At 45.1% G+C, this 25,474-nt stretch overlaps 1 pseudogene; it reads left to right on the top strand.

Annotated features, from left to right (window-relative positions):
* The first annotated feature begins 41 nt into the window (after positions 1-41).
* Positions 42-24,011, top strand: LOC119870863 (annotated as a pseudogene).
* Positions 24,012-25,474: the final 1,463 nt, after the last annotated feature.

Genomic DNA, 25,474 nt, shown 5'->3' with positions numbered 1-25,474 from the left:
GGCCCGTCGTGCCCCGCGCCGCCGGGCTCGGCCGTGATTGGCCTGCGGCTTGCGCTCGCGCGGGCCCCTTCTAACGCTTTTGCCTCAGTCACCGCCCCGCGCCCACTACAAGACCCGTCGTGCTCCACGCCACCGCCGGCCGTGACTGACCAACGCTGTGGCTTCCGCCGCCGCCCCCCGAGGTATTGTGGGGGCTGTAGTACCGCCGCAGGCCGCAGTGGGCGACTGTCCTGCCAGCAGAGAGTGGTGCGCCGCTGCCGGGGAGGCTGGCCGGCACAGAGTATCTTCTTTCGCTTCTTCCAGCAGTGTCGTAGTTTTCAGTCTACAAGCCCCTGCGTCCTTGGTTTACTCCGTCAGTCGTGTTTATGCTGTTGTCCGTGGCGCTGTTTTGTTCGTTTCCGACGAGCTCGTGCAGGGCTGTGTGTGCAAATGCGCGGGGTTCCTGCGTGTGTTGGTTTGTCGTCCTCTCACGGTGCTGGACTCCTTCGTGAGCGCTGACAGCGTGTCCGGGCTTTCTCTCTGTAAGATCTTACTTTCGCTGTCGGGTGTGGACACCTTGGCTGACTGCTGTGGCCGGAACTTGTACTCGGTGGACAGACGTGGGGACTGCGGGCGTCCTTGTCTGACCTCCGGAAGGAGCGCTCAGTTGTACACCGAGACAGCGGGCTTCCCTGGGCTCCTCCCGCGTGTGGAGGAAGCTCCCTTCTCCTAGCCTGTTTATCATAAAGGTGCTAGACTTGACTACATGGTCTTCCGCATCCATTGAGATGATCATGTGAATTTCCCCCTTTATTCTGTAATGTGGTGTCTTACATTGCTTGATTTTCTTTCTTTTTTTTCTTAAGATTCTATTCATGTGAGAGAAAGAGCAGGAGCAAGGGGACGGGCAGAGGGAGAGGGAGAAAGCGGACTCCCCGCTAAGCAGGGACCTCCCCCCAACGTGGGGCTCCTTTCCAGGACCCCGGGATCATGACCCGAGCTGACGGCAGACGCTTCACCCGCGGAGCCACCCCGGTGCGCCCCCTACGTTGGTTGATGTTCTTATGTTGAACCATCCTTGCATTATGGGAATAAATCCCATTTGGTTGGACTGTATAATTCTTTCAATAAGCAGCAGAATTTGGTTGGTTAGTGTTTTGTTGAGGATTTTTATATTAGCATTCAAAAGAAATAAATGAAAAAAAAAAAGACTCGTAAAGAAGGTATTCTTAAAGACGTATGAAAATTATCCAACTCTCCTGGTTAAGAAGATGGAGCTAAGTGGAACTGGATGTCATACAATGTTAAGCGGTGGCAGAAACAGAAGAGAGGGTCCCTGTGCACTCATCTCTGGAGCCAGCCTTGCTGGATCCTTGCATGCTGCCCACACAACCGGAGGAGCCGTGGAATCACCACGGTTTGAATGAGGGTGGGAGTATCGGGAGTCATTTTTCCTCTAACATTCTTTAAAAGGAATTATTGTTAATTTTAGGTGTGATTAATACATAAGAAAATGCCCTTTGGGATATAAATGCACCCAAAGTGCTTATGGGTGGAGCACAGGATGCTTTGAGTTTATTCCAGAAAAAGGGGCAATGAGGTTGATGAAAGAAGCACTTGTTGGTGGCAGTTGGAGTGGAGTGAGTGCACACACTATTGTTGTGCTCTAGACTTTTGTATCTATTTTGAAATTCTAATAAAAATGTTCATATGTTTCCATGTTGGAATGATATTATCTTCATTTAAAAAAAAAAAAAGAATCATTTCCCTCTGTCTGCTCTAATGTGCCAGGCTGCCATATGAGTATCCCTTGACTTCTAGGAAGCTGCCCATGCCAGGGATAGATGCATGACCAGCAAACACGATCTGACCTCATGCTTTGACCTACTTCTTATTTTAAGTTAATCTATTGGTATCCCATTTATCAGTTGCTCTCATGTGCCTGCCTACATAAGCATTTTGAAAATGCTGTTATGGTTTTAGGTAATATGCATATTTTTAGAAATAGGGGCACATGGCTGGCTCAGTTGATAGAACATGTGACTTGATCTCAGGTTTGTGAGTTCGAGTCCCATGTTAGGTGTAGAGATTGCTTAAAATTTTTTTAATCCAAAAAAATGTTAAAAAATAAAAGAACATGGGCAGCCCCAGTGGCTCAGCGGTTTGGCGCCACCTTCAGTCCAGGGCGTGATCCTGGAGACCCAGGATGGAGTCCCACATCGGGTTCCTTGAATGGAGCCTGCTTCTCCCTCTGCCTGCATCTCTGACTCTCTCTGTGTCTCTCATGAATAAATAAATTCTAAAAAAATAAATAAAAAACATAAACTATACACCTATCAGAATGGCTAATATAAAAAAAAACAGTGGCAGCAACAAATGCTGGCAAAGATGCAGAGAAATGATCACTCATACATTGCCTTCCAGAGAGCTATTTGTCCTTTTCCTATACAACTGAATGTGCTCTTGCCACAGGACCCAGTAATTTCATTCCTGGACACTTAAATGAGAATTTGTATTCATATAAAATTGTGCACACAAATGTTCACAGCAGCCTTATTTGTAAAAATCCCAAACCGGAAACCATCCAAAATATCTTCCATTAGGTTAATGGTTAAAAAACAAAACAAAACACTGTGGTACATCTGTATCATGAAATACTACTGAGTAATAAAAGGAATGAGCTATGCAACACACAGCAACCTGGGTAAATATTCAGAGAATTACGCTGAGTGAAAAAAACCACTCCCAAAGTTTTCACAATGTGTGATTCCATTCATATGATGGTCTTGAAGTGACAAAATTAAGGAAATGGAGAACATGTTGCCAGAAGTTGGGGTTGGGGATGATGTGTGAGGATATAAAAGGCAACATGGGGGATGTGGTCATGGACATGTTCTGTTTCTTGCTCTGATGTGTAACACAAATACCAGTGATAAAATTGCACAGAACACACACTCAGTGAGTACACATAAAAGTACACATAGTGAGATCTGAATTAGATGGGTGGCTTGTATCCATCCCAGCCTCCTGGTGGTGATATTGTACTAGCGTTACAAGAAACATAACTGAGAAATATAAACAGAAAGTACACTATGGCTTTTATCTGATGAGCAAGGTCTTAATTCAAAGTTCTCATTTTTGTCAGAGATAAAAGAAACGAATGATATGAAAATTACGCCTATTTGTACATGAAAAAAATACATGGAGAAAAGTAAGCCCCCCTCAAAGAGATGATATACAAGCATATATTTCTTCTCATTTAAAAAAAGTGATAATGTGTGATGCTCACCGGTTCCTCTCAGCAAACACTTTCGTGGCTGCATACTTCTCCGTGGTTTACGTGAGCCATCTGTCCACTCCACCGAAGGACACGTAGGTTGTTTCTGGTCTTTTACAAATACACCGGTGTAGCAGTAGTGTGCTCATCCACCACCTATAGGGCTGACATGACTCTCTTGTATTGGAAGGAGGACAGTACAGTTGGTAAAGTTGCTGAGTTAATATTGTCACGACTGCAGTGATATAGCTGCTGAGAGGGAGCTGCTTTGGGCGCCTTTCCCAGTTGGCTTTCTGCCTGGGACCCCTCTGTCCCTTGAGCTTTCCTGCTGGGACCTCACCTCTCTCTCAGATGGCCAGTGGTGGGGGTTCTCTCGCTTGAACCAGGACGGCTCTGGCAGGGGCCATCGCATCGGGATTATCATCCAACAGTTGAGATCGTCTGCAAGAACCTCCACTCCTGCAAAGAGCCCCTTTGCCTTTTGAAGCTCTGACATACTCCTCAAATTAATCTTAGATTTCACACAATCCCTATCAAAATTCCAGCTGGTGGGGATCTCTGGGTAGCTCAGCGGTTTAGCGCCTGCCTTCGATCCAGGGTGTGATCCTGGAGTCCCAGGATCGAGTCCCACATCAGGCTCCCTGCATGGAGCCTGCTTCTCCCTCTGCCCGTGTCTCTGCCTCTCTCTCTCTCTCTGTGTGTGTGTGTATGTCTCATGAATGAATAAATAAAATATTTTAAAAATGTTTTAAAAAATTCCAGCTGGCTTTTTTTTTCTTCAGAAATTAATCAATAGAATAAAATCGAGAGTACAGAAATTAACCTACACTTTTATGGTGCATTGATTTTCAGCAAATCCTTTAGGGACAATAGGAAATCCACACACAAAAGAATGAAGTCGGAACCCTGTCTTACACCAGATGTGAAATTAAATGGATCAAATACCTAAATAGAAGAGTAAAGCTACGATGCTGTTAGAAGAGAACATAGGTATAAATCTTTGTGACTTTGGTTTCTTAGATGCAACACCACAAGTACAAGCAAAAAGAAAAAATAAATAAATAAAGTGGACTTCATCAAACTTAAAATCTGTGCTCCAGAGGACACTGTTAAGAACAGAAGGGAGAAAGTCTTTCAAATGATGAGGTCTGACCCCCAGAACTCCTGAATGCAGGTGGACTTGGAAGCCAACTTTGGGGACTCTGGCTGCCAGTGCCCTCTGCTAGCTGCACACAGCTGTGGACCCGTGGACCTAGGAGGCTGGGGATAGAGGGTTCCCAGGGGAAGGAGAAGAGGGGTGCAGGAGGGAGAACAGGGTGGAAGGAGGAGAAATCTTCCTTCGGGAGCATTGCATGTCCACACCAGCTGGGGCCATTCAATACAAACACCTCAAACTGGGCGGCTTACACAACCGACCTTTATTTCTCACCATCCAAGAGGCTGTCCAAGATCAGGGTGCCAGCATGGTTGGGATCTGGTGAGGCCTCTCCAGCCTTTCCCTGTGTTCTCTTGCAGCAGAGAGAGTGAGCTCTGGTGCCCCTTCTTCTCCTAAAGGCACTAACCCTTTAGGATTGAGGCCCCACCCTAGTCACCTCATTTAACCTTTATCACCTCCTCTAGGCCCTATCTCTGCCATCACACCAGGGGTTAGGGTTTGGACGTAAGAATTTTAGATGGAAACAAGTCAGGCCACAGCAACAGGAATAATAGGAGTCCAAGGTGGGGAAGTAGGAGATCTTAATGTCATCTGGTCACAGGAATTCAGCTAGACAGCTATCAGAGCATTTGGAACACCTGCAAACTCAGCCAGGGATCTAAGAATTGCTGCAACTCTCCAAGTGGAAATGTGACCACTTTCTGCAAGATAGGAGGTGCGGAGAAGTGAATCTGAGGTGGTATATGGGAAGATAAACTGCAGGACCGGGAGCCTCCGTTAGCCGGCACCCAGAAGTGATAGAGTCATGGGGCACAGAGTCAGGACTCTGCGAAATCTGCTGGAGCAAGTACATCCCTGCCTGCAAGGCGCTCAGGTGGTAAACAAGGGTGGAATTCGAGGTGGGACAGCGTGGTCCGGGATCCCTAGGGTCACAGAAAGAACAGGGGTGCCTGGGTGTCAGAGCAGGGGAACCAGCTGCAATCAGCCCAGGAGTGGGCTTTCAGCTCCATGTGGCCACAAGCCTAGGACCTCCAGGCGGTCCGACAAACGCTGTCCGAGCTGTGGCCCTGCAAGCGCAGAACTGCAGCCAGCCGCCCCCTCCCTGCTCCTCGCCCCCCAGGCAGGGGCAGCACAGGTGCACACTACAGGGATCTGAAGGGTTTGGAGACTCGAAAGAAGGGTCGCATGCCTGAGATAGAAACACTCAGTCCCAGGCTGAGTAAGCTGTGGGGCCAAAGACCAGGGAGACAGGAGCGTTGACAACTCAAGCATCCACCATAAGAAACTGAAAAAGGAAGAACAAATCAATTGTAAAGCAAATAGAAGGAAAGAAATAATAAAGATTAAAAGCAAAAATCAATAGGAAAACAAATCAATAATCAATGAAACCTAAAGTTGATTCCAGGAAAAGACCACAAAATTGACAAACCCTTAGCTATATATTAACTGAGAAATAAAAAATAAGACACAAATTACCAAAACCAGAAAGGGAAAAATGGACTTCAAAGCTGACCTTACAGGGCACCTGGGGGGCTGAGTCGTTTAAGCGTCTGCCTTCAGCTCAGGTCATGATCCCAGGGTCCTGGGATTGAGTCCCATGTCGGGCTCTCTGCTCAGTGGGGAGTCTGCTTCTCCCTCTCCCTCTGCCACTCCCCCTGCTTGTGCTCTCTTGCCCTCCCTCTCTCTGTCAATAAAAAAAAGAAAAAGAAAAAGAAAGAAAGAAAAAAAAAAAAAAGAAACCTGACCTTACAGAAATCAACATGGCTGTGAGAGAATATCCTGAACTACTTATAGGAATAAATTAGACATGGGGCAGCCCAGGTTGGCTCAGCGGTTTAGTGCTGCCTTCAGCCCAGACCCAGGGCCTGATCCTGGAGACCTGGGATTGAGTCCCACGTCAGACTCCCTTCTGGAGCCTGCTTCTTTCTCTGCCTGTGTCTCTGCCTCTCTCTCTCTCTCTCTCTCTCTCTGTCTCTCATGAATAAATAAATAAAATCTTTTTAAAAATGGAATAAATTAGACAACTTATTAAAGCAGATTAATTCTTAGAAAAACACAAATTACCAAAATTGACTCAAGAAGAAGTAGAATATCTGAATAAACCTGTAACAAGAAAACTAATTAATTCAAATTAATTTAATTTAGTTTAAAACTTTTTGCAAAAAAAAAATCATAACCCCAATGACATTACTGGCCAATTTTGTCAAACATTTAAAGAAGGAATATTAAAACATCAAAAATTATTCTAGAAAAGTGAGAAAGGAGCCTTCCCACCTCTTCAATGAGGCCATTGTGACCCTGATACCAAAGCCAGACAAAGACATCACAAGAAAAAACTTTTTAGAATGATATCCAGTCTGATCATATTCACAAAATTCCTAAAGATTTATTAATTTTTTTATTTTAAAGAGAGAGTGTGCACACATGCAAGTGGATGGAAGGAGGGCTAGAGGGAGAGAGAATCTCAGGCAGATTCCTTGCTGAGCGCATAGCCCATGTTGGGCTCCATCTCAAGACCCCAAGATTATGACTTGAGCTGGGATTACATAGTTTTTAACTATGTCAAGAGCTGGACACTCAACCAACGGGGCCATCCCCTAGTCACAATATTTCTTAACAAAATATTCCCAAGCTAAATTCAGCAATACATGAAAAGGATTATACACCATGACCATGTGAGGTTTGTTCTAAGATAATTCTAACATCTGAAAATCAATTAATGTGATACAATAAAATATCATATATTCATCTCAATTCATGCAGAAAATAAAACATTTGGGAAATCCAGCACACATTCACAATAAAAAGTTCCAATGATGCAGGAGTAGAAGGAAAATGAAAGACTGAATGCTCCCCTCCTGACATGGGAACAAGGGAAGAAAACCTACTTCACCACTGACAAGTTTCAGAGAACTTGAATCCCTGGTCCATTAGTAGAAGGAATTTTAAGTTGCACAACCACTCTGAAAATTAGTTAAGCAGTTTCTTAAAAACACCAAACCCCCCAAACTCTAAATATACACTTACTATAGAAATCCATAATCACATTTTCTGACATTTATTTCAGAGAACCATTTGCTGAAAAGACTATCTTTCCCCCATGAACTCCCTTGGCATCTTTGTGGAAAACCATTTGACTATATCTGGATCTATGTCTATTCTTTTTTTTTTTAAGATTTTATTTATTTATCTATTCATTCATTCATTCATGCATGCATGCATTCATGAGAGACACACAGAGAAAGAGAGAGGCAGAGACACAGGCAGAGGGAGAAGCAGGCTCCACACAGGGAGCTCAACGTGGGACTCAATCCTGGGTCTCCAGGATCACACCCGGGCCGAAGGCAGTGTTAACTGCTGAGCCACCCAGGCTGTCCTATGTCAATTCTTGATTCTGTCCCAAGGCAGCAATATCACACTACCCTGATTATTATAACTATATAATAAATCTCAAAATCGGGTTAAGTCTTCCCTTTCTGTTATTGTTTTTAAAGTTGTTTTGATTAATCTAGGTCCTTTGTATTTTTTTCAAACTTAGAATTATCTTGTTAATTTCTACAAAAACTCCTTTCGGGGTTTTGATGGGGATTGGGTTGAACTATACAACAGTTTTGGGAAGAATTGAGCTTTAAGATCCATAAACAAAGTATATTTATTATTTAGTCTTTGACTTTTTTTTCTGAGCACTGTTTTATAGTTTTCAGTGTATAAGTCATGCATATGTTTTGCTAAATGTATCCCTACGTAGTTCCTATTTTTGATGCTATTGTAAATAGCATTTTAAAATCTAAAATTTCCCATTTTTTGTTGCTGTTATATAAATAATTGATCTGTGTATATTTATCTTGTATCTCACCACTGTAGTAAACTCATTTAGTTCCTTTTTTTGTAGATTATGTAGGATTTATAGATTATGTAGGATTTTCTATATAGTCAGTCATGATGACTCCAAGTAAAGGTAGTTTTACATCTTCCTTTCCAGTATGGATGTCTTTTACAGGAACACAAGTGGTGAGAGCAGACATTCTCATGTTGTTTCTGATTGCAGGCAGAAAGCATTCAGTCTTTCACTATGAAATATGTTGGTTGTTTACTGCCTGTGCCCTTTCCCATGTTGAAGAAGTTCCCTCTCATTCTTACTTTGCCAAGGATTTTTAATTTTCACAGTTGGATTTTGCCAAATGCTCTTTCTGCATCTATTGAGATGATCGAACAGTTTTTATTTCCTAGTCTGTTAATGGGGTAAATTATATTGAACGATTTTTGAACATTTAACCAACTGTGCATTCTTGGAGGATCCTACTTGGTTGTGATGTGTTGTCTTTTTATATATTATTTGATTCTCTAAAATTTTGCTACAGATTTTCACACGTTGATCTGTAGTTTTCATATCTTGTGTTTTAGTATGGTTTTGGGGTCAGAATAACACTGGCCTTGTGGACTGCATTAGTTCACATGTTTGAGAGAGCTTATGTAGAATTGGTGCTATTTTTTCGTTAAAGATTTGGTTGGATTCCCCAGAGGTGCCTGGGTGGCTTAGTAAGCTAAGCATCTGACTTTTTGTTACAGCTCAGGTTGTGATCTCAGGGCTGTGGGATCAAGCCCTGCATTGGGCTTTGTGCTCAGCTCAGAGCCTGCTTGAGATTCTCCGTCTCCCTTTCCCCCACCCCTGCTCACGCACATGTGCAAACCGCCCCCCTCCCTCTCTCTCAAGAAAAAGAAAATTGGGCTGGATTCCCCAGTGAAGCTGTTTGGCCTTGCAGTTGGTGTGAGAATGTTTTTAACTACAAGTTCAGATACCTACAGGGTTACCCTAATGAACACTTTCTTCCTGAGTAATCTTTGGTAGCTTTATTTCATGTAAGTTGTCAAACACATTGACATGAAATGTTTTATATTATTCTCTTATTTTAAAACATTTGTTGCATCTGTAAGAATATCACCTCTCTCATTCTTGATATTGGTAATTTATTGTTTCCTTCTCCCCCACCAAATCAGTGTGTCCAGAAGTTTTTCAATTTTATTCTCAGAGAACCAGTTTTTGGTTTCACTTATATTTTCTCTTGTTTATGTCTTAACAGTTTCTGTTTTTTATTATTTCCTCTCTTCTGCTTATTTAATGCTGAATTTGATCTTCTTTTATTTCCATTTTTGTAAGGTCAAAGCTGAGTGGGTCATTGACTTGAGTCCCTTCTATTTTTCTCTTAATAAGAGTTTTTGTACTGTAAATTCCTTTCTGAGGATTGCTGAAAACTGTATTCCTAAAATTTAGGTATACTGCAGGGTTTTTTTTTTCACTCAAGCCAAAATTTTTTTTTTTTAATTTTTTTTTTATTTATTTATGATAGTCACAGAGAGAGAGAGAGAGAGAGAGAGAGAGAGGCAGAGACACAGGCAGAAGGAGAAGCAGGCTTCATGCACCGGGAGCCTGATGTGGGATTCGATCCCGGGTCTCCAGGATCGCGCCCTGGGCCAAAGGCAGGCGCCAAACCGCTGCGCCACCCAGGGATCCCAAGCCAAAATATTTTATGCTTTTCTTTTTTACATCTTCCTACCAACAGGCTGTTTTTAGAAGTGCATTATTTAGTTTCCAAGTATTTTGGTGATTTTCCAGATATCCTTCTAACATTTATCTCTAATGTAACTCTATTGTGATCAGAGAACATGCTTTGTGTGATTTAAGTTATTTTCCACTTATTGACACCTGTTTTATAGCCCAGAACATGGTGTCTTCTGGTTTAAGTTCCTTGTGCACTGGAGAAGAACGCGGTTCTGCTGTTGCTGGAGGAAGTGCTTATAAACATCCAGTGGGTGAGTGGTTGGTCAGAGAGCTCAAGCCTTCTGTGAAACTCCTTATCACTGTCATGATTCATCCTTTCTCCTCGAGGGTTTCAATCTGGCCTGACTTCCTTCTGCCTGAACAACATAAAACAACACAGCCTGTGCTGCAGGTCTTCTGGGGATGAATTCTTTCAGTTTTACTGTATCTAAAACAGTGTTTGGTTTGACTTAGTCTTCAAATTACTTTTGCTGGGTTAAAAACATGGGGTGTCAGCCCCGCCGTTGCCCTCAAGGCTTCAAGGATGTGTGGTTCTGCCTCCCACTTGTTTCTGGAAGAAGTACGCAGTCATTTTTTCTGAGTCCTTGTGTATGTAACACGTTTTACTTCCGACTGTTTTTGAGATTTCCCAATATCACTGATTTGAGCAATCTGTTTATGACTTGTCTTGCGCTCTTCTTCCAACCCCCCCTTTCTCTTCCTGCTGGGGCTGACTGAGCTTCTCAGACCTCTGGGTCCAGTGTGGACACCAAGGGGCCTGGGGGCGTCTACAGCTTGCAGAATGTGTAGCAGCCTCCCTGCCCCCTGCCCCCTGGGTGCCAGGGCTACTTCCTAGCTGCCTCCAGACACTGAAAAATGTCCTCAAGGATAACATCACCCCCAGCTGGAATTACTGGCTTAGAGTTTTTATCAGATTTGGAAATTTTGCTGTGTTACTTTTTCTGTAATGCTCTCTTCCTCTGCTCTTCTGGGGGATGCCAAACGGTTGTGCTCCAGTGAACGGGGCCGCCCCTGGCTCATTGATGCAGCCCTGATGTCAGTCTTTTCACTTCATGTTTCACTTTGGATAGTTTCCATTTCTGTTTCTTCAAGTTCATCCATCTTTTCTTCCGTGTTATCCAATCTTGTATGAATCCCATCCAGTGTATTTTCATCTTGAATAGCTCGATTTGGTTTTTTTCATATTTCCCCTCTCTCTCCTAACATGTTTGCTCCATGAGTAATATGCTTATGATCATTTATTCAAAATTCTTATCTGCTAATCCTTATATCTGTCATTACTATTTTTAATTTTTACATTTTTTATTAGCTGACTTTTTTTCCTTGCAGTACCATACACAGTGAGGCTCACCTTGTTGGGCAGGAGCTATTTTTGGGTTTCTGTGAACATTAGTGGGTCTTCCTTGGGAATGCATCTGAGTCCCTTGGAGTGGTCTGAATTTTCAAGGCTGGCTCTTAAGCAATGTTTTCTGGGGCCAGAGCACTTTTATTTTAGGGCTGATCCTGCCACACCCCCAAGGAATGCCCCTCCCAGCACCCTGCCCTGTGGGGGGAAGCATGTCTTCTCCTCTGCCTGGTGGAGCAGAGATGGCTCCCGGCCCCACAGACCTTGGTGACATACCGGCCCCTTGCTGGTGGCTCCCTCTGCTCACATACGACTCAGAGTTCAGCACTCCAGGTGACCCTCCACCCCTCAGAACTCACTCCTCTCCCTGCCTTCTACCCTGCAAACCCCAAGCACCTGCCTCTGACTCAGGTGGACCACCTGCCTTCCAGGGGGCACCCTGGCTGTCTCCTCAGTAAGCTGTGGTCACTGCCCTTCACCTGCGAGCCAGTGTCAGAAAGCAATTGTTTCCTAGACTTCATCTGTTCTTATGTTTACTCTGCTTTGGAAGCAGAAATCATTCTTTAAATACTTACTTTTGGGTCACCTGGGTGGCTCAGTGGTTGGTTGAGCATCTGCCTTTGGCTCAGGGTGTGACCTCGGGGTCCTGGGATCGAGTCCCACATGGGGCTCCCCATAGGGAGCCTGCTTCTGCCTCTGCCTGTGTCCCTGCCTCTCTCTGTGTGTCTCTCATGAATAAATAAAAACACTAATTTTAATTTAACTTTAATTTCTACATGACTTTTTAAAACTGTTTCCTATTTCCACCTTTAAATATATTTATATAGAACTATGTAGCTTCTAAGCACAATTTTAAAAGTGTGCATGGTTTTCAAAAATCTGACAGCTTTAGTATTTTTGCTTAAATGCCTAAAATTAGCAAGGGGAGTGTCTGATCAGGTTTTGGCAGACTTTAGTATAGGAAATAAGTTGTGAGTATTTGTAGGTTAAACAGTTATCTCTCTGCAGGTTAATATACCCCATGTTCAATGTCCAACTTCCATGTAAGAATTCTAGATGAATTCTGCAGTAACGTGCACCTTCTTTCTGAGACACACGCAGCTAGCTGCCTTCCTTCCTAGCGGCATCTGGAGCTGCACTTACTGTACCCAACGGGCTGATGGCTGGCCTCACTTGGTGCAGAAGAGGCACATTCGGCTTTGAAGCACAACACAAAGACTCGGGTCCCTATTACTTTAAAGCTCCAAACTACACATTTCCTTTTAAGCTAAAATAAGATGCAGTGTTTTTGTAAGGGTTTTAATATGTGCAGCTGGAATATGATTCATTTTTGAAGACTACAGACAATAAGGAAACAAAAATAAATCAAAGGAGCAGTCACTGCCTAACCATCTTAGGGTGGTAGGTGGTGTGCGAGCGAGCTCTCTCCGTCCCCCAATTACTAGTTTGTACATTTTCCCTGTTATCATGTCTGTCTAGATTTTGGGAAGCAGAGAGAAGTATGAAACTTTTAATCAGGGTGGCACTCCAAGGTGTTGATAACAATGGTAACAAACCCCCTGGGCCCAAACAAAATTCGGTTTGGATGGTGGATATTTTGCTCAGTAAGAGCCGTTAGCAGAACTTACTGGAAACACAATCTCTATGTTGGTAGCTTGACTAGTCCTGTGAGTACTGTCCGAACGGCCGGGTGTTGTAAGTGAGACCCAGAGGACCCTCCCCATCGGGGCTGCTCCTCTCCAGATTCAGACGTAGAACCTGAGGAGGTTAGCCTTTCCCTGATCCACAGGGAAACCTGGTTCCTCTCAGACTTTGCTAAGACTAGAGTCATTTGGAATTCAAGTTTTATGCTGGGCCTGGTTGTTTTCCTCCTTAGTCCCTTGGTCTTATGGGATCAATAAAAGCTAGGTAGCATGGTTATAAACTAAATCTGTGTATTAAGTTCCTTCTCAGAGTCACTGAGAAGACGGGTCCTATGTTATAAATGCAGCACGTGGGGGATCCCTGGGTTGCTCAGTGGTTTGGCGCCTGTCTTTGGCCCAGGGTGTGATCCTGGAGTCCCGGGATCAAATCCTACATCAGGCTTCCTGCATGGAGCCTGCTTCTCCCTCTGCCTGTGTCTCTGCCTCTCTCTGTGTGTGTCTCTCATGAATAAATAAATAAATAAAATCTTTAAAAAAAAAAAATAGGGATCCCTGGGTGGCGCAGCGGTTTGGCGCCTGCCTTTGGCCCAGGGTGCGATCCTGGAGACCCGGGATCGAATCCCACATCGGGCTCCGGGTGCATGGAGCCTGCTTCTCCCTCTGCCTATGTCTCTGCCTCTCTCTCTCTCTGTGTGTGTGACTATCACAAATAATAAATAAAATAAAAAATTAAAAAATTAAAAAAAAATAAACGTGGCACGTTAGGCAGTAAATCCAGTGAAGGGAGAGAAACAACTTGTTCACTTCCTCTGCCGCAAGCAGTCCACAGCAGTCATGAGCGTGGGGCGCCCCGCGGGCTTCAGCAAACCTGACCAACCATTGAGAGTGAGGAATCCCTCTCGTCACTCCGTCCCCCGCATCTGTGACCCCGGTCACCCCTCATCACCTCCTACTTTCTTCTTCAACTTTTGAGCCTAAACTCTTCAGCTTGGACTATCGATACAGAAAACAGGCAAGGGTAAGCAGGCGTCAGTGAAGGTCTCGCGCAGCTTGCAACCCTGGGAAGATCCCTGAGACCTGAGGGGTGCGCGGCTGCCTCAGCGCCTTCGAGCCTCCTTCCAGGTTCCTCGGAGACGCACACTCTCCCGCAGCCCCGCTCGTCATTAGGAGGCATGTCAGTCGGTCCGGCCAGGGTCCTGTCCTCTGAGGAGGTGGGGGACAGGCTGGGACATAGGAGCCCCTAAGGCACCCCCCGCCCCCAAACTGCTCCCGGCAGTGGAGATGCGGAGACCGAGGGAGGAAGAGACAGGGGACAAACCAACACGGCACCAGAATTGGAGGCCACACGCTCCTGGTGAGACCTCGTAAAGATGATGGTGACCAACCTCTGAGCTCCGTTCCCTGCGCTCACCCTACAGCCTTTGTCTCTCTTCCCTCTTCTCACCTGCATTTAATAAATGCTCACTCACCCTTGGGTGTCACGGGATGGCTCTTCAGCTCCGGGAGATGTGGCCCCCGCGACCCTGTAACACCCAGCCCGTTGGAAGCTGAAGGGCCAGGCAGTGAAGGCGGCGTGTATCTGGCTAAGTCGCTTCGGGTCTGGTAAAGTGGTTTCCCAATTGTGCAGCCTTCACTCTGAGCTCATCTCGGCCCCGTGTTTTCTCACGAAAGTCTACGGTTTGTTATCCTCTGACTTCATTGACTTTAGTAACAAGAGTCAAACCCTGAGCTCTGCCCTGTTTCTCTCCTCCGAGGGGGAGGCTGACTAGAAGTCTGACCTTCAGGTTAGTGAGGGGCGCTCAGCCTCCTGTGCTCCCCTGGCCCGTCTAACCCCGGCTCCCCTGGGCCACCCCACTCCGCTGTGCTGTGACCCTGTCCAGGTCCTCCCTCCACGGCTTCCCCCGTCTGGCCCCCCATAGAGCGTGCGCTGTGCCCCAGGTCCTGGCCCCCAGGAGCAGTGACCCTTTCTGAGCGAGTGTCCCCGGAATTCCGTGTGGGCTCCTGTCTCCTCCCGTGAAGTGTCTGGGCCTAGCCCCCAGCAGAAGCTGGTGGGAAGCAGTCAGTTCACCCTACTCTTTCACCTTGGCCGTCAGCTGGGGTCTGGGTCCCTAACTGCTTCCACTTTGGGAGCAGCTCCCCTCTGTCCCCAGGACCTCCCGTCATCCTGGAGGGACACTGCCACCTTCTGACACCTCCAGAGCCCAAACAGATGGCACCGTGGCCTCAGTTTCTCAGGCCTTGCCCCATGACACGGCCCCTCGCCCGCGGGCTTCTCGTGGGAGCAGGCCTGCCCTGACTGCCATCCTCAGGCCCCTGAAGAAACAAAAGCCAACTGAGGAAATCTGAGGATCTGATTGACTCTACTCAACAATTGGCGAATCGGGAAGCATCCCGTCTAGCAACTGGGAAGGAGCAGCAAGGGGGCTACAAACAGGAAAGACTTCTAAAGGCAGGACAGAGTCACACAGATCATTTCAGGCAAGGCCACTTCCTTTCGGGGGACAAAAGGGTCTTCTTAGGTGCAGGACCTCATGGCCTGGCTGGGGAGTCCCACACCAACACTCCTGAGGAGGATGCCACTGCAATCAGGGTGGGTACTAAGTCCTGGTGGTGACGGCGGGCGGCGGGTGGGGGCAGCACAGGGGACACCTCAACAGTACTCAGCTCACGCTGTCCTCTGCACCAGCCCGCCCTGACTGCCTGTTTGCTGGTGGCCACCATCAAGTGAGGAGAAGCTTTGCCTTCTCTGAGTGTTTAGAGCAGCGTTGACAAAGTCTCCACAAAGGACCAGGTAGTAGATGTTTGGGCATCGAGGGCCACACAGTCTCTGTTGCAAGTACTCAAGTTGTCCCTTTACTGCCAAGCGGTGTAGACACTCATGGATGGGTGTGGCCGTGTTCCAATAAGTATTCATAAACACTGAAATCTGAATTTCATATAATTTATGTGTGCCATGGAACCTTCTTCTTTTAATTTTTTTCAACCATTTCTAAATGTAAGAGCCGCTTTAGTAGGGGACGTGGCAGCAAAACAGGAGGCAGGCCAGCTGTGCTCTGGAGGAAGGAGCCACAGAGGAGACACAGAGCAGGAGCACGGGTGTCCCGCTATCCAAAAGGAGAGGGCTACCCCAAAACTCCTGAAAATTTCCCAGACTCAAAAAATAACCCCTCTAAGCCCTTTTTGATGCTTTAGGGACACATCTTGCTAACAGATGCATAAAGCATATGGAGACACAGTTCAAAGCTCCGGCGGCCAGATGCTGATGTGCTGAGCGTGGTTCCCCAGGAGCTGGCAGGGCCACCCTCGGTGGTCGCTGCAATACAAACATGGAAAGCTATTTTTGATCTTGATTTTTTTTCCTAAAAGTGACAGTTCTTTTCAGGTTTCTTTTCATCAGTGAAAGAAGGTACTGATGTAGGTCTTTGGTAAAAGCAGAGTGGCCTACTGTAAACTATTTAAACGTGGGGACTTGGGATACCTGGGTGGTTCAGTGGTTAAGCATATGCCTTCAGCTCTGGGCATGATCCTGGAGACCTGGGATCGAGTCCCACATTGGGCTCCCCTCATGAAGCCTGCTCCCTCTGCCTATGTCTCTGCCTCTCTCTCTGTGTCTCTCATGAATAAATCAATAAAATCTTAAAAAAATAAAAATAAAACATGGGGACACCTATGTATAAACGATCTGTCCACCTGGGAAAGGAAGTATCCCCAGAGAGAAATAGTGGACAGCTCTGACCTTCTCGCATCACTCTCCACATATTTGTGGAGCCCACGTGGGCTGGCATGGGCCTCCCCCACACCCCCTTTCTTACAGCTCCCTCCCCAACCAGGCTGCTGGCAGGGGCTGTCGCTCTGCCCCTCTATGCCTCACCAGGAGCTGCCCACATCCGTCAAACAGAATTCAGATGGGGGGGCTCCCTGCCTTACAGCCCTCAGCACCCACTGTGGGGCTCTGGGTCCTGTCCTCAAGAAAAACTCTGGCTGTACATGTAGGGTACAGCCTAAAGGTTGGGGGGTTAATCAGACAGCAGTCTGGTTGCCTGGAACAGGGTGAGCCTGGACTCTGGGGAGGGAGACCATGATGCAGATGGCATATTCAAGTAGTTTGTGTATTTAAGACGTACTTCTGTGGACTTAGAGCTTGTTATTTTATTTTATTTTATTTTATTATTTTATTTTATTTATTCATGAGAGACACAGAGAGAGACGCAGAGACATAGGCAGAGAGAGAAGTAGGCTCCATGCAGGGAGGCTGAGTAGGACTTAATCCCGGGATCCCAGGATCACAACCTGAGCCAAAGGCAGACGCTTAACCGCTGAGCCCCCCAGGTGCTCCTAGAGCTTGTTATTTCCAAGGTAACCTTCCTAAGGGTTTATTTTCATCCACCTTAGGTTAAATACACAGACTTTGGCTGATCTTAAAAGGAGGAAAAGGGCTGTTCAAACAGGAGCTAATGGTAGCAAATGCTCATAAACCATGCTGGTCATAAAGCCCAAGTTTCTAATGGATGAAAGTACTAGTTGGTATCCTATAAACTTGTATAATAATAATGACTATCAGGAATAAAAATCAGGAACTATACCTGCTGAACTGTTTAGTTGGATCATTATAGCAGCAATCAGAAAGCTATGATTATTTGTAGGTGACGAGAATGTGTATCTGGAAAGCCCATGAGAACCAAACCTAATAATAAGCAGGTGAATTCAGGAAGGTTATATGGTGCAACATTAACAGATGGGCACTGATAGTTTTATAATATGAATAACAGGTTTAATACATTAAACATCCCATTTACAAGAGTGACTTAAAAAATACCTAATTGGAAACTTAACAAAAATGTGCAAGACCACATAGTAAAGGATTGACTCAGTGGGTGTGGGGTGCTCAAAACAATGGCCCTTGACTGGCTCTTGGCAGATAACCTCTGAGCCTTTGGAATATCTGGTCTCATAAGAATGTCTTTACTTCCCTGGAGTCTTGGGCAGTGCTAGATCCTTGATGCTAACAACATGATTTATGGGGCCTGCCTGTTTCTGTTTGCTTGGGGCTCTGCACCTTGCTGTCAATCTGGTCTCTGGAGCAGCTGGAGCCAAGTAGTTAGGGTGCCGCATGCCTACATGACAGAACTCCAGTCAAATTCCTGGGCACCAAGCCTCTAGGGTTAGCTTCCCTGGTTGGCAACACTTTGCACATGTTGTCACTTATCATTATGGAGAATTAAGTGCTGTCCTGGGAGAGAACAACTGGAAGCCTGTGTCTGGTTTTCCTGGATTTCCCCTTTTTATTTTTCTTTGCTGATTTCAATCTGTGTTTGTTACCTATAATAACTCATAACTGTGACATAACAGTTTTCCTGGGTCCTATAAGTCCATTTAGCAAATCATCAAAACTGAGAGAGGCCTTGGGGACCCGTGACACAGTTGGTGCCTTAAGTGGGGTTTGCTGTACTAATCCTAGCTTACTGAAACACAGTGAAAGTGTTCTTTGGGAAAAGGAAGGGTGACTTTAGCCCTTGGTAGCTACTGAGTCATTCAGGGTATGAAACAGTAGCTGTGCTGAGATCAATTACTAGACATAAAAGTTACCAATGGAATTTAGGACTGATAGACCCAACTCCCAAGAAGCGGCCTCACTAGAGATATAAGAGAACGCAAAACAAGAAGAAACAAGCTATATATATAACTCTTTGGTTGTTGTTGTCTGCACAGAGTGCGGGTGGTCCTTTCTGAAGCCTGACAAAGATGGCGGAAGTGGAGCAGAAGAAGAAGTGCATCTTTCACAAGTTCACTTACTGTGGCATGGACCTTGGCCAGCTGTTGGACATATTTCCTGAGCAGCTGATCCAACTGTACAGTGCCCAGCAGTGGTGGATACTGAACTGGGGTTTACAGAGGAAGCAGCCCTCACTGCTGAAGCACCTGTCCAAGGCCAAGAAGGAAGCTCCTCTCATGGGAAAGCCTGAGGTGGTTAAGACACACCTGTGGGACATGATCATGCTGCCCAAGATGGGGGCCAGCATGGTTGGTGTCTATTACAGCAAGATCTTCAACCAGGTGGAAATCAAGCCTGAGATGATTGGGCACTACCAGGGTGAGTTCTCCAACACCTGCAATCCTGTGAAGTACGGCAGGCCTGGCATCAGGCCACTCACTCCTCGAGGTTCACCCCTCTCAAGTATCCTATTTGGCCAATAAAGACACAGACTTTTCTAAAGAAGGAGGAGGAGGAGGAGAGGGAGGAGGAGGGTAAGGAGAAGAGGAAAGGATGTGAAGGAGAGTGTTTAATGGGGAACCTCACGCCAAACTTGGATTTCTGCTGATCCGAGCTACAGCTGCTAGCTTCTGGAATGCTACCAAAGAGGGAGACTATGTTGGAACAACAGATAACAAGCACTTCTAAGACTTCTTGGCCACCAAGAAGGTAGTCCAGGTGGCTGGGGGACAAAATTAAGAAATTATTGAAACTGAGGAGTATAATGTGATGGAATTGTCCCATCGTGTGGATTAGGGTCATCACCTTTCCCTTTTTGGTCTTACCAAAAAGATAATTAGAATAATGAGAGTTGGGGAATGACAAAGAGGATAGTCAAGGGACTTTCCACAGCAGCATGGAAATCTTTGAACTGTTATTAATAAAGCAGACTTCAGTGGGATTGAAACAAATATCTTCATGCAGCACTAATGGAGGTTGGGTGTACCGATGGGACCCTATGCAGTCCCCCCACAGTGAAAATCCCTAAAAGAGTCCTCTCTATTTACTCTAGTTTGGAGGAATTGGAAAAGCCAGAAGGCAGATGACCATGAGAAATATGGGCTGGAATCACTAAGGGTAACAGTCCAGCAAATTATTTGAGATCAGGGTTATTGAAAGAGTCAGGGTCTTTTGACCCAATCTCCAGCTAGGGGCCCAAGGCCATCTGCATCTGTGTGGGTAAGATAACTGGATATTGGAGAACGAATTTTTCTAGGACACTTTGATGGGAGACCCCAATGCATTGTGATTCCCAATCCTGGTGGTGAGGTCCTGATGGGGCTACAGTTAGATGGGAAGGCTATGAAGATGCAGTGATTGACAGGTTGATGGGGTTATGGTGTCAGTTTGGAGGAAAATTGGAATATGTGTATAGACTTTATGTGAAGTGGTTGCATTTCCTTTACCTAAATGTGCTAATTGATAGATGTTATGTCTGATTAGGAGTTATTTTTTCTATCCCCAATACTGAAAAACAAGACAACTGGACATGTTAATGGAACCCATGGAATTGCTTGAGCCCATAGAACTTGTTAATTCCCACTTTAACTAATGACGTAGTAGAAGCTGGAGTAATGGCACAAGTTCTCTGCACAACAGCGCTGTGTGGTCCATGGAGAAGGAGGATGGCTCTAGATGAGCCTAGACGGGAACTATGGCAAAAGGACATGAGTGCCACCCAGTGGCAGCCACAGGGATTTTGGACCAGAACATTTCCAGATTCAGAGACAAGATCTACGCTGTTTGAGATAAGGCTACTAGCTTGCCATTGGGCATTAATTGAAACCGCCCCAATGACTGAAGGTGTAAAATAATCCTGAAACCTGAAATACCCATAATCTGTTGGATGGATGTCAGAGACACCCTTCAATAAGGCAGGCAGTACCCGGAAGTGCTCCACACAACATGGAATGGTTTACACAGGAGCACGCTGCTGCAGGTGCAAGGAGGTGCTCATATTCATTTGCAGGTGGGCCAACTTCAGAACCGCCTCAGGAGCGGCTGGGCCTGCAGGTCTCTATTCACCAACAAACAGCTGTCTGGTTTACAGAGGGCAGCTCAGGGTCCGGCTTCCCATTAACGTCCTGGTTGGAAGGTCAGTGCACTACAGTTGAGTGCTGGAGACCCTCTGGTGTTGCATGCATCAACTCTGCTGAATTGCATGGTGCTCACCTTGGTGGAAGAACTGAACATTAACCAATAAATGTCACTCCGTGTGGGTTTTTACTGACTGAGAGGCTGTGGCCAATGTTTCAGCCACATGGTCAGGCAGGTGGGCCATGGAAAACTGGACTGTTAAAGAGAGGTCCGTGTAAACACGGCCCTATGAAATCACACAAAAGTAGGACACCTCAATGCCCGTATGAAGATCCATTCCCAGGATTGGATGGTTATCAGAAGGGGCACGTGGACACTCTGGTGAGCTCACTTGCGAGGGTAGACTCATGCGTCTGCTCCAGAAACCTGACGAAGTCCAGCCGCAGCCTGCAACCTGGTGACCTCACTGTGGTCACACCATGTGATGTGACCGGGACTGCCCTCTGTCCCAGTGGAACCCCAGTGGTGTGACTGTTGGGCTACATTTCCTGAAAGTGTGGGAGCCGCTGCCTGCTGGGCCACTGTGCAGCCCTCCAACTCCCAGCAGACGACTGCCACTCAACCTCAAATGGTGGTGATGGGACAGAGAGGTCCCTGGTAATCATGGACACAGGCAGCAGAGTCATAGCTGATATGACACGTGCACACAGTCACCGTTTCCTGGGGTGGACAGCTGAAGGACAGAATAGGGACCCAGGGGGAAGCAATGGGGATCATGTGGGGGGTGCCGATGCCCTTGGGGGGCCACCCGCCCTGAATAAGGCAGGCAGCAGGAGGCCTTGTGGCCTAGACAGACTAAATTGAACCTCGACATGGCCACCACTTGTCTTCTGTTGAGAACGTCCTCTGTGATTCTTACTAGATTTGTTCATTAACAAAGAACCACGGGCATCGTGTGATGTGGTCCGCCTCGTTGGTGAATCAACTGCCCCGTGTAGGTAAGTAACACAGGTGCTGGTGATCAAACATATAGGAAAATTGACTGAAAGCCTCCTCAGGATACCTTGGTGATGGGCAATGAGGACTTCAGGCAGGGGGCGGGGTGTGGGGGTTGGCCAGGAAAGGGCTACTCCAGTGGGGTCGGGACACCCAAATCCTGCACACTTCAGAGGCCCCCAACTTTGTGTCTTGCAGCCTTGCTGCACTCGACAACCTCCCACAGGCACCTTCTATGGAGCCTTCGTCCTTCTTGTTTCTGTAGAACGGGTAGTAATGACACCACTTCCATTTATGGTGCTAGTGGCTTGAGTCTTCTCTCTTTTTATCCTAGTCCTCTTAGCTGAGAGTTTGTCAGATGTGTTGATCTTTTAAAGAACCACCTTTGGGGGCACTTGGCTGGCTCAGTTGATGAGACTCTTGGTCTCAGGGTGGTGAGTTCCAGCCCCATGCTGGGCTTAGAGATTTCTTAAAAACAAAATCATTAAAAACAACTTGAAGAACCAACTTTGGGTTTCACTCATTTTCTTTCCCATTCTTTCATTCTCTGTTTTGTTTCTCTCCATTCTTGTCTTTAATGTTTCCTTCCTTCTATGAGCTTTGAGTTCAGTTTGTTCTTCTTTCTCCAGTTCCTTAAGACATGCAGTTTGTTGTTTTTTTGAGACTCTTGTTCTTTGATGTGTGGATGTCCAGCTGTACATCTCCATCATGGCATTGGTGCCATGCCCAGTGGTCTCTGAACACCATGTTTGTTTTCATCTGTCTCAAGATACTGATTTCCCTTGTGATTTATCTTTGAGTTATTGGTTGTTTAAAAGTGAGTTTAATTTCCAGATGGTTGTGAAAATTAGTTTACTTTATTGATTGAGTTTCATCCCATTTAGAATGAAAAAGATACTTTCTATGATTTTAACCCTTAAAAACTTACTAAGACTTATTATTGCCCCTTGGCTGATGCTGATCCACATCGTCTTTCTGTAATATATACTAACCATGTGCATAACAGTGTTTCCTCTTGAATCCTTGAACCTGAACGTATCATGGGAACCCCCCCAACACAAAGACCTATACATTTTTTTTAAGCGACATAAAAACAACAACAACATGTGAACAAAGAGGAAACTACCAAGTTCTTGGACAGGAAGACTCAAAGGAATAAAAATGCCAAGCCCCTCTGAGTTATTTCCTAGATTAACTCAGCTCTGATTTTAAAAAAACAAACGCTATTAGGAATTGTTGTTTGTTATTTTAAGCCTACAAAGATGATTTTAAAATCTAAATTGGGGGTGGGAGAGGAAAAACGAGCAGCCAGGACATTTTTGAAAAAGAACAGCAACTGGGGACCTCAGACATCAAAACACAGCATGGTGCTTAGTACCTAAGACAATGTGGAATAGACAGCCAATGGCACAGAACGGTCAGAAAATAGTCCCAGATACACACAGAATTTAGAATACAATAAAGGTTGCATTTCAAATCCATATGCTGCTAGAGAAATTACATTTTCAAGAAAAAAAGTGAATTCATATATCATGCCATATACAGAGGATACACTACACATGAATCTAAGATTTAAATGAAAAAAATCATAAAGCTCACTGCGCTATGACCTGGTATGGACACAGCTTTTCTAATGATGTCACAGAGCCTGGAAGCTCTGAACAGAAAGGCTCGATACCTTTGGCTACATCAAAGTGAGATACTACTTGGCAAACATCCCATAAAATTGAAAGACACGACAAACTTGGAAAATGTACAACTTATTTTATACTTAAAGGGCTATATCTTTAATAAGCAAGAGTTCCTATAAATCCATGGAGACTAATACCCAATGGAAAACTGGACAAAAGACATGACTATTCTTAGTGCCTGAGTGGTTTGGTTGGCTTGCACCTCTGCCGTATGCTGTGCTTTGGGCCGGCCCTGGTCCAAGGAGGGTGAGAGAGTTTTGAGGCCAACTTGAAACCATTCTGCAGACTAGTGTTAGTCGTAGGTGATTTGCAGCCTGAAGCAGCTACTCAGCTGAGCCCAGGCTGTGTCCACCATAGTAGACAGTTGATCTCCAGACCTACAAGCAAGAAAGACTCACTTGCTGTGACCCCAGGAGTCTGGGGATGGTATGTTAATCAGTGATACCGTGGCAAGAGCTAATAAATGTATCTGTGAGAACACACTATGAGAATTCACCGCAGTATTTTTTTGTTTCTTTGTAAAAGCAGTAGATTGAAAACCTAAATGTCATCCATCAAGAGGTGACTGGGGGTCACCTGGGTGGCTTAGTGGTTGAGCATCTGCCTTGGGCTCAGGCGTGATCCTGGGGTTCCAGGATTGAGTCCTGCATCAGTCTCACTGCGTGGAACCTACTTCTCCCTCTGCCTGTGTCTCTGCCTCTTTTTCTGTGTCTCTCATGAATAAATAAATAAATCTTTTAAAAAAAAAAAGAGGTGACTGGATTAATTAACCCATCCATAAATGGGTTTGCCTGCAACAAAAAAGATTAAAGAAGCTCCATGATTACTGGTACTGAAAGGTCCCCAAGATATCTGCCCAGTGATAAAAGCAAAGCACAGTGCTGTGTAGGGTACATGAATATCTGTGTGAAAAAGGGAAGGGGGAAATGATTAAATCATATCAAGTTGTGTATACCTACCCTGAGACAATCGCTGGAAAAATAGAGTAATAACAGTGTTTCCTGATGGAGGGATAGGAGCTAGGTGAACAGAGGGACACAGGGAGATGTTAAAACTGAAGTTATTTGTAAATGGAGTACAAAAAATAAATCTAGCTAATACACTTATTTTTAGTAAAATATGAGAAAAATTATAAGTGAAAAGGCCAGGGGGAATTTTTCCACAGTAGACCTTTTAAAAAATTAAAACAATTAATATTTGAAGCATATCAAATAGCCAATTAATTTTTGCAAACTCCACCTACAAATAAATCTAGTTTTAATAAGTATCTGTTCAGTAAATTCTGGTGTGCAGCTCAAAAGAATACTGTACCACAAGTCAAAGCTTATTTATCTGGGAGAAATGACCAAGTAACTTAGTGACAAAACAGTTTACGCAAGTCTGTTTCATTTCCACTTAACTTTGAATGCTTAAGTTTTTCACTGGTTGGAAATTATAATATTTCAGGGAGCATCAGTAACTATGCTGATTTCTTCTACATATTCTAGAAAGCTTTTGTGATTTTTGAGAATGCATAATTTCTTATCCATGTGTCTGAACTACCGATTTTCTTTTTTATTCTACAATTTTTTTCACTTGGGTTTTTGATCTAGAAGAGATCCTCAATATAATTGATTTTTATTTTATTTGTATTTTTTAAAAATATTTTATTTATTCATGAGAGACACACACACAGAGAGGCAGAGACACAGGCAGAGGGAGAAGCAGGCTCTCTGAGGGGAGCCCAATGTGGGACTTGATCCCAGGACCCTGGGGTCTCAACCTGAGCTGAAGGCAAACGCTCAACCAGTGAGCCACCCAGGCATCCCTATATAATTGATTTTTAAAACTGTGGCTGATATAAATGATCCGCATGAACTACTGTTATATAAATTATTGTTTTATGTCAAACTTCAGTTTTATGTAACTCACAAAAAATTCACAGTATTTTTTCTTACCAGACTTGTATTTTGCCAAGTAGTTTGATGAGCTATTGTAATCACAAATTAATAAATTCTCCTGGATGCCACATGGAACACACACACAATCCCCCAGCAGC

This window comes from Canis lupus, chromosome 1 (genome assembly GCF_011100685.1).
Source record: "Canis lupus familiaris isolate Mischka breed German Shepherd chromosome 1, alternate assembly UU_Cfam_GSD_1.0, whole genome shotgun sequence".
NCBI lineage: Eukaryota > Metazoa > Chordata > Mammalia > Carnivora > Canidae > Canis > Canis lupus.
This window is presented reverse-complemented; position numbering and strand designations above follow the sequence as displayed.